Source organism: Myotis daubentonii, chromosome 13 (genome assembly GCF_963259705.1).
Source record: "Myotis daubentonii chromosome 13, mMyoDau2.1, whole genome shotgun sequence".
In the NCBI taxonomy this organism is placed as follows: Eukaryota; Metazoa; Chordata; class Mammalia; order Chiroptera; family Vespertilionidae; genus Myotis; species Myotis daubentonii.
Genome location: NC_081852.1, coordinates 40,735,953 through 40,745,065, shown reverse-complemented (window position 1 = coordinate 40,745,065; position 9,113 = coordinate 40,735,953).

The window sequence follows — 9,113 nt, the reverse complement described above, 5'->3', positions numbered from 1 at the left end:
GGGTGGTCATGCTCTTATCTCATCCTGAGGACAGCCCTCCAGAACAGGAAGTATCCTCTAGGGCCCAGCATGGTGAAGGGAGAGAGTTCAGCTCACAAGGTTCATAAGCCCCTAATCCAGCAGACCCCCATCCCAGTGAGCTTGGAGGGGCTCTTCTCTGAGCTGAAGCTTTGTTTGAGCTGATGATGGATCCCACACAGAGTATAGATGTGCAGATGCAGAATCGAACTTGATGGAACATTCTGGAATTCCACTCCAGGAGCCACAAAGCTACAATGCATGTAAGTGGTCAGTACCCAGGCCTGGGGTTCTCTGCTGCTCCTGCTCATCCCTTCACCCCTGTTCTGTTTAATCCAGCAGAATGGCTGTGGGCTTAACCACCCTGTGGCTGCCTGCCGAGGTGCGGAGACCTGAGTATGAGCTGCCACAAGCCCAACAGTGAACATTCACTGGAAACGGCTTATCATTTAGGTGGCAGCCTCCAAGGTTTGATTGCAGTTCTGTAGCTCACTGCTGTGCTCCCTTGGATGAGTGACATCATTTCTCTGGACCTCTGTTTCCCGGTATATAAAATGGAATTAACAATGCCTCTCTCATATAGCAAGGACTGAGTAAGTGTTATTGTTTCAACCCTGACACATAGTAGATGCTTAAAATATTTTTTAAAATAATTGAGTAATTAAATAGATAAATGAAGAAAAGGAAATTTTGAGGTATTTTGTGTTCTCCAGATACCTCTCTCTGCTACCTAAGGCATGGTCCTTGGGGAATCTGTTCTAAAATGTGTGGACAGCCAGGAGGGGAAGAGAGAGCCATCACCATGTTAGTGTTCTCCCCAACACCCCTTGCTTGCCCACACACAAAAAGATAGAGGAAATTTGCCCTAACTGGTTTGGCTCAGTGGATAGAGTGTCAGTCTGCAGACTCAAGGGTCCCGGGTTCGATTCCGGTCAAGGGCATGTACCTTGGTTGCTGGCACATCCCCAGTGGGGGGTGTGCAGGAGGCAGCTGATCGATGTTTCTCTCTCATCGATGTTTCTAACTCTCTATCCCTCTCCCTTCCTCTCTGTTAAAAAATCAATAAACTATATAAAAAAAAGATAGAGGAAATTAAATGCAGGGAGAGAGGAAATGGTACACAAGAGAAGTCAATTTTGAGAGAAGCATAGTTGGAGTAGGACATGTTCTGAGAATGGGGTCCTTCCTTTTCTGGGAAATATAAGCCAACGTGATGTAGGTCTCCAAAAGGGAGAAGAGACATGTGAGAGAAAGGGGGAGTCCAAAGAGGGCCAAGTCACCAAGCTGGGACCATGTTGAGAGGCTGGGAAGACACACTAGGCTCTGAAGGATGCACTCAGTGGTCCATTTCCTTTGTGCTGCGCATGTTCACCAGCCAGCAGCCAATGGCAGCCTCCCAAGAAGGGATCCAGGTGATAATGAAAGAGGCTTGGCAGCACCAGGGCCTGTAGAACCTAGGGAGCCGGGTTGATGGGCATACTGCAATGGAAGAGCTCGGCTCAGGAGCTGTGTGTGCCCCTGGGCACAGCCATCAACCTCTTGGGCCTCCAGTCCTTTTCTCACAAAATAAGGTCTAGGAAATCTTGCCAGCCAGGGTTTGGTAGAAGAGTCTGGGGAGGCCTTGACAAGCTGCTCTACACTGCCCCCACGTGGCATTTGGCTACAGTGACCATTGTCCCGCAAAGCTCAGGTATCCATCCATCCATCCATCCATCCATCCATCCATCCATCCATCCATCCTTTCATTTTTCCTTCTTTTCATTAAAAAATACTGACAAGCACTCTGCCCATTGTTGAGGACTCCATAGCAAATGAGATATTGTTCCTGTCCTAAAGTGAAACTCACAAAACATACATAGATAGAGGTCTCCGACAACATGTCATGGGAGATGAGTGGGGAGAGTAGCTGGCTCACCTGGGGGGTCCCAAGCGGAATCATTCAACACACAGAAATGAGCCGGGATGGGGCAAATACAAACACAGGCGGTGCATGGAAATCACCAGAAGGGGACGGGTAGACATGGGAAAGCCGAGGGAGAAGAGAGCCATTCTCCACCCACGGGTTCATTTCCCCTTGCCCAGGCTTGTGGGCGCCCGGCAGGCACTGTCCCTAGGAGTACGGGGCGGAGCCTGCTTTGGAGCCTTGCCTTTAATATGCTTTCCGGGCTTTTCTAAAGAAAAAACCCGTTAGAGCAGTTTCTCGACTCTCTCCTCCAAAATGAGGTTTCCTCTGGGAAAAGACTAAACTCCAAAGCTTTAAAAAATTCCTTCTGCCCCTGCAACCTAAGCTTGATGGCTGATTTCCTCTTTAGTGCCACTTTAACAGGCCTTTGTTTCTGCAGAGGTAAAAACCAGAGTTGAGTCTTAAGGGGAGGGAATGTGACAAGTCAGAGCCAACTACAGTGTCTTCCTGGGGGCCTGGCATGTCTCTGAGGAGTGTGCCAGCTCCTCACTTCAGAGGGAGGGGAAGAAAGAGACCTGGTCCATGTCTAGGGGGCAATGACAACCTGAAGGAGCAGAGCCACACGGAGCAGGCGTGGCCAGATGGTACTCGCAGCTGCACCCTGACCTCAGCGTGGCCGAGTGACACCCAAATGAAGAGACTGGGCCCCTGCTGCTGGTGGGGCTTGCATGATGGACCTTTGGATTTCTAAGGATGAAAGCACCCTGGAAATGGGACCTTGAGACATGGATTATATGCCCATTCACATGCATGCACACAGTATAGAAATGCTGCTGGGAGAGGTAGGCGCACTTGATGGCTGTCCTTCTGGACCCCGTTCTGTGACTGGAAAACTTCCAGCATGATGGGTCTTGCCTCCCCAAGGTCAAAGGCTTGACACTGGCTTCCCCAGCCCCTTTTCAACAATGCCTATACCCTAGGCCCGTGGTCGGCAAACTGCGGCTCTCGAGCCACATGTGGCTCTTTGGTCTCTTGAGTGTGGCTCTTCCTAAGCCTTAGGAGTACCCTAATTAAGTTAATAACAGTGTACCTACCTATATAGTTTAAGTTTAAAAAATTTGGCTCTCAGAAGAAATTTCAATCGTTGTACTGTTGATATTTGGCTCTGTTGACTAATGAGTTTGCCGACCACTGCCCTAGGCTTAGCCAATCAGACACCCGAGGCAGACTTGGCCTCCAGCAGAGGGCCTTAGGAAGCTGGGGCTGCATAGAATCCATTTGGGGGTAAGGGTTTAGGGCACAGCTGTGGGTTTCTGGCATCCAGTGGCCCACACCAATGGCACGAGTTGAACACAATGTCTGGGCCCTGGGGTGACGACAGTATTCGGGACTGGACAGTCTCCAAGACCAACTCTCTGACCCTCCCCTCGGAGACCTGTGTGTTACATAATGGCCTGTTCTGTTTAATCCAGCAGAGTGGGTTTGTGTGTGAATTTTGCTCCTCCCTGTGGGAATGTTTTTCTTAACCTCAGAGCCCGCTGGCCTGGCTTTATCAGAATTCTACCCCCGCGCCCCCTGGAAAAACAGTCTTAACTGAGCATTCTCTGAATGCAGGCACCGGGTCCTTTCCTCCTATAACCAATGCAGTAGCAAGGTTATACGGCCTGGCTAACTTTCTCCTAGTTTATTTTGCCTTTCCCCAAACAACATTGCAAAATCACCCATTTCAGTCCTGCCAACCACGTCACCTCCCCTTTCTCCACCTCTCCTGCAATTCCTGCTCTTTTAAAACTGCCAGCAAGATGTTTTCCATGGCCCAGCATCACCTGGCATTGAAGAGGGATCCCCGAGGGAGGGAGCGAGCACATGTAAGAAAGGTAGGGTCAGCGACTTCCTTGCCAAGGAGATGGGGTCAGGGCCTGGTGCTAGCTGCCCCTGCCAGACCAGAAATTAAGGAATAGCAACACCCTGGCAGAAGTTGCTGACATAATGCTTTCTCTTTTCTCATAACTGGTGTTATAAGAATTTATTCTCTATATTTTTATGTATGTAACAGTTATTCCCCCCCTTTCTTTTTTTGGGGGGGAGGTAGAGGTGGGGTAAAGGAATGAGATTTTCTGAATTCAGTTTTTCCTAACTCATTAAAAATAATCATGGCCCTCATGTGACTCCTGTAAATCTTGCAACAATCTTATAGAGAAGGTGAGCAGCACTGTGAGTATCTTCATTTTTCAGTTGAGAAAACTGTGACTGGGCCCTAACCGCTTTGGCTCAGTGGATAGAGCATCAGCCTGCGGACTGAAGGGTCCCAGGTTCGATTCCGGTCAAGGGCATGTACCTTGGTTGCGGGCACATCCCCAGTGGGGGGTGTGCAGGAGGCAGCTGATTGATGTTTCTCTCTCATCGATGTTTCTCTCTCATCGATGTTTCTAACTCTCTATCCTTCTCCCTTCCTCTCTGTAAAACTCAATAAAATATATTTTTTAAAAAACTCTGACAGGGAAGTATAATTGTCAGGAGTCTTTTGTTTACAACAAATAGGAATTCAACTCAAAATTAAACAAAAAGAAGGAAGAGGAGGAGGAGGAATAGGCAGAGGGGAATAAAGAAAGAAAAAAAGAATGTACTGGCTCAGATGAGCAAAAGGTCTAGTAGATGGATCCAGCTTTCAGCACCCCAGGATCCGGGTACCCAAACAACATGTTTAGGCATCTGTCTTTGCCTCCTGACTCTTTTTTTCTGAGTGGCTTTATTTCAAGCACCTATCAGTCCCCTTGTGGGATCACAGAGGCCACAACAATTCTTGTCCATTTCCTACCAACTCAGCAAACTCTTTTCTAATACGTTGGGCAAAATTCCCAAGGATGTCTCTCATTGGTTGTGTTGAGGTCACAGGCCCATCCCTGTAATCTGCACTGAGACTGAGGGAGGGCAGGCTCTACAGAGAAAAGTCCAAGGGCCTGAGACCAAAGATGGGGAGGGGATTCTGGGTAAGCTAAAACAACAGGGGGAGGGAGGGAGAGAGGATTAGGTAACATAGAAGTGGGCACACCAATTCAAAGCCAGGTGTGACTTCAGCATCTGCTGTAACTTCATCTGAGGTCCATGAATGACTGAGGAGATCTGGACTCTAGTTCTGGTTTTGTTACTAGTTAGCTGGTTTGACCTTACAGACTTAACCACTTAGAGCCTCATGTTTCCCATTTGCAAAATAGAAATAGTCATACTTGTCCAATCTCCCTCATTGAGTTGTTGTAGGAATCAAATTAGACCTTGAATTGCAAGCACTTTGAAGAGTCACATATAGGTATTATGTTATTCCTATGTATACCTTCTGTTTGTTTTGTTGAAATTAGCTTAAAACCCTCTATATTTTCCTAATTCGTTGTATTATTTTTCTTTTAAAAAACTCATTACAAAAGTAATGCTTTCTATAAGCAATTTTAAAATGTAGAGAAGAAACACTAAAATTAATTTGTAAATGACCTATAATCCCAACCATCCTTAAATAACTATGATGAACATTTTTTTTTTTTAAATATATTTTATTGATTTTTTACAGAGAGGGAGGGAGAGAGATAGAGAGCCAGAAACATCAATGAAAGAGAAACATCAATCAGCTGCCTCCTGCACATCTCCCACCGGGGATGTGCCCGCAACCCAGGCACATGCCCCCGACCGGAATCGAACCCGGGACCTTCCAGTCCGCAGGCCGACGCTCTATCCACTGAGCCAAACCGGTTTTGGCTATGATGAACATTTTTATATAATTTCTTTCTTGTCTCTTTTTCCGTGTGCATGAACACATGCCAATCAGTAAAATTGGCACAGTAGTACCTGCCTCACGACACTGTTGAGAGGATCGAATTAAATAATGCACGTAAAGTCCTTAGCATAATATCTGTAATATGGTCCTCAATACATTTTAACTGTAATGGTGATAATCCTTGCTGATAAAGTACCTCAGATATTTGGCTTTCTTAATTAAACTTCTTAAAGACTATATATCAAACTACCCTATATTTTTGAGCCCCTGCTTCAGCCACCAGCACTGTGACGCCCTCTCTGGGCATGCAAGGGACTCTCAATGCTTCTAGTCCTGAAGATGTAGTTTTGGTTAAAGTCCTAAAGCCAGGCTGAAGGTATTCTAAGTGGGTTTCCAGAAGTCAGTTTCCTGAATGAACGCTCTACATATGTTGCTGCCACTGATCAAATGTTTACCTGATTTATGGCCACATTCTTGAAGTCTGCTGTGTAATCTCTTTTGCACCCATGTTTGCTTAAAGGTTGAATCATACTTCTCGTTCCTCAATGATTTTACTGGAAATTCTGAAGATAAGAACCAGGTGTGTTTTGTTGTTGTTGTTTTAAATCCTCATCTGAGGTTATGTTTCCATTAATTTTCAAAGATAGAGGAAGTGGGGACGGGAGAAAGACAACCTTTCGGTGGGTGGGATGATGCTCAAACCAACTGAGTCACCTGGGGCAAGAGCCAGGTTTGTTTGTTTTTTAAGACCGTCGAAAGGTTGAAATCATTGTTTTTAAAAGGCCCTTATTTACTTGCTCTACAAACATGTATTGAGCACCTCCTACAAGCCAGGCCCGACCTGAAGAACCTTACAGTCTGCTGCGGGTGGGGTGGATGCAGGGAGAGTGGCAGGTAAGTGGAAGATTATTATAAAGTGGAAAGAAAAAAGGCTGCATCCGACTCTCGGAAGCCCAAGCTGGTGAGGGAGCCGGTGGGCGTGAGATGAGTGGCAGACCCCCGCCCATCAGACTTCCCCAGTTCCCTTCCTGACATCCCGGGGCAGCCAGGGCGGCACGTGGCGGCAGGTGAATAATCCCCCACACCTGGCAGGAAGTGGGGCCCGGAGACCAAGTTCCGACCAATAGGAGTGGGGGAAGAGTGCGTCACTTCCGGCCTGCGGTCTGCTGCTGGTAGGGGCTCCTGCCTGCGTCTTCACTTCCCTTTCCCCGCAGCGGACACCTTGGAGGCCTCGCGTTCCGCGTTCCGGGTGGTGCAGCCACAAGATGAAGGAGGTGAGCAAGACGTGACCCTGCACCGCTAAGCCTAAGCCCTGGAGACTTCAGTGCTTGTTGCTGGGGCCTGGCTCGGCTCATCCGAATGCCCTGTGTGGTCAGTTCTGGTCAATGAGAGGTTAAGGGGAGTGTACTGAGGAGTTTCTGGATGGATCTTTCCATTTGTAGGAAACTTCCTTTTATTGGATAAAAGAAGAAAGGCATTCGGGAGTGCTCATTCAGTCTCCTGGCTTGCTGTCTGCTTCTTGGTTTTGAAAAAAAGTCTCGTTAGCTTGGGATGTTTGGAACTTGCGGCAGCCTTTATGTGAGCATGAGAAGGGGACCAAGAGAATTAATTATAGAGATGACAGCCCAGAAGCTAAACGTCGTGAAACTGTTCATCTAAATTGGGATGATCTGATTCCAGACTTTTATTTTTATTTTTTTATATTTTATTGATTTTCTACAGAGAGGAAGGGAGAGGGATTGAGAGTTAGAAACATCTCAAACATCGAATGGCTGCCTCCTGCACACCCCCTAATGGGGATGTGTCTGCAACCAAGGTACATGCCCTTGACCGGAATCGAACCCCAGTCCCTCAGTCCGCAGGCCAGGCTGATGCTCTATCCATTGAGCCAAACCGGTCAGGGCTGATTCCAGACTTTTAAAACAAACAACTGATGACCTGATGGTGCCAGTCTTTTCTGTTATTTGCATCTGAATGCATCTGTCACTAGTTGCAAATGAGGACGAGGACTGTGGTTCTAGCAGGGATGGGGAACCTTTTTTCTGCCCAGGGCCATTTCGATATTTATAACATCATTCACGGGCCATGCAAAATTACCAACTTAAAAATTAGCCTGCTCTGTTTGGTCAGATATTTAATTAACTCTCCCCTAATGCCTTGGCAGGGCCAGACCAGATGATTTCTTGAACCTTAAACAGCCCACGGGCCAGACGTTCCCTACCCCTGTATGGATGAGTGAAGTGAACGGAGGTTCTTGGAAATAGGTCATGTCACTGTCTTATCTTCATTCCTGTCCACGCTAGAATCATTGTGTGTGTGTGAGGCGGGGGGGGGGTGGGGATGGTGGGGGGAGTTGGAGGGGGTTGGGGGGGGGGATTGAACAGCATTTCCCATCTGCAATGTGCTTTCACATACATTTTCTGGCTTTATGATGGAAAAGTATAAAGTCTAACAGCTCTTTCTCTAGAGGCAGACACGCTCGAGTTCCAGTACTGGCTCTGCCACTGTCTTTGCTATGTGACCTGAGACAAGTGAATTAGCTTTCTAAACCATAGCTTCCTTATCTCTATAATGGGACAGTTACACAAACTCCCATATAGTGTTTCTGTGTGGATATAATGACACGATACTTATGATATATTTTGCTAGAATCATGGCACACTAGCCAAAGTGTAGGAGCTCTCACTACCACTGACTTTGGAGCCTGAGCCTCCCTCACTCTCTTGCAGATCAACTGTGTGACCTGGAGTAAGACACTCCCCTCTCTGGGATTCTGTTTCATCAGGAAAACAAGGTTAGACTAGCTCGACGGGTCTCAATCTTCAGTAAAACACCAGAATGCCCTGGAGAGCTTGTAAAGAATGCATATTACATGCTCCCTGTCCCCCAGACATTCTGATTTAGGAAATCTGGGGGAGGACAAAGAACCAACATTTTCAACGCACTCTAGAGGTGAGGTGGACTTCCTGAACCAAAAATGCTAGAGTGGATGACCTCCCAGTTCCAGTCCAACTTGGACACTCGCTCAGCTATTGGGTTCGGAGAGTAGAGTAGCAAGGACACGCTAGCAGCCAGCCAGTTCGGTTGGGGAGTGAATTCAAGAAAACTACTAGTAGGTGGCAGGTGGAAAGGACAGTTAGAAAGGGTCATAGTCACTCTGTGTCCCTCAGACAGGTGTGTTTGATTGAGCTGGATTTGAGAAGAACTTAGACCTAAGAGAGCAGGTAGGACGGAGCCTGCCTCAGCTTCCTGCCTATCTCTGCGGAACTAGCCACTCTTTTTGCCCCAATCAGATGCTTTAAACAGAGGTTACAAACTGGAAATGTTTGTTCGGCTCACATAGTAGTAATTCTTCCCAACATTTAGAGAAGTTTGGAGATTTCACATTTAAACCTTCTAGATTTCTCTTGGAAAATCTGAAAGTTT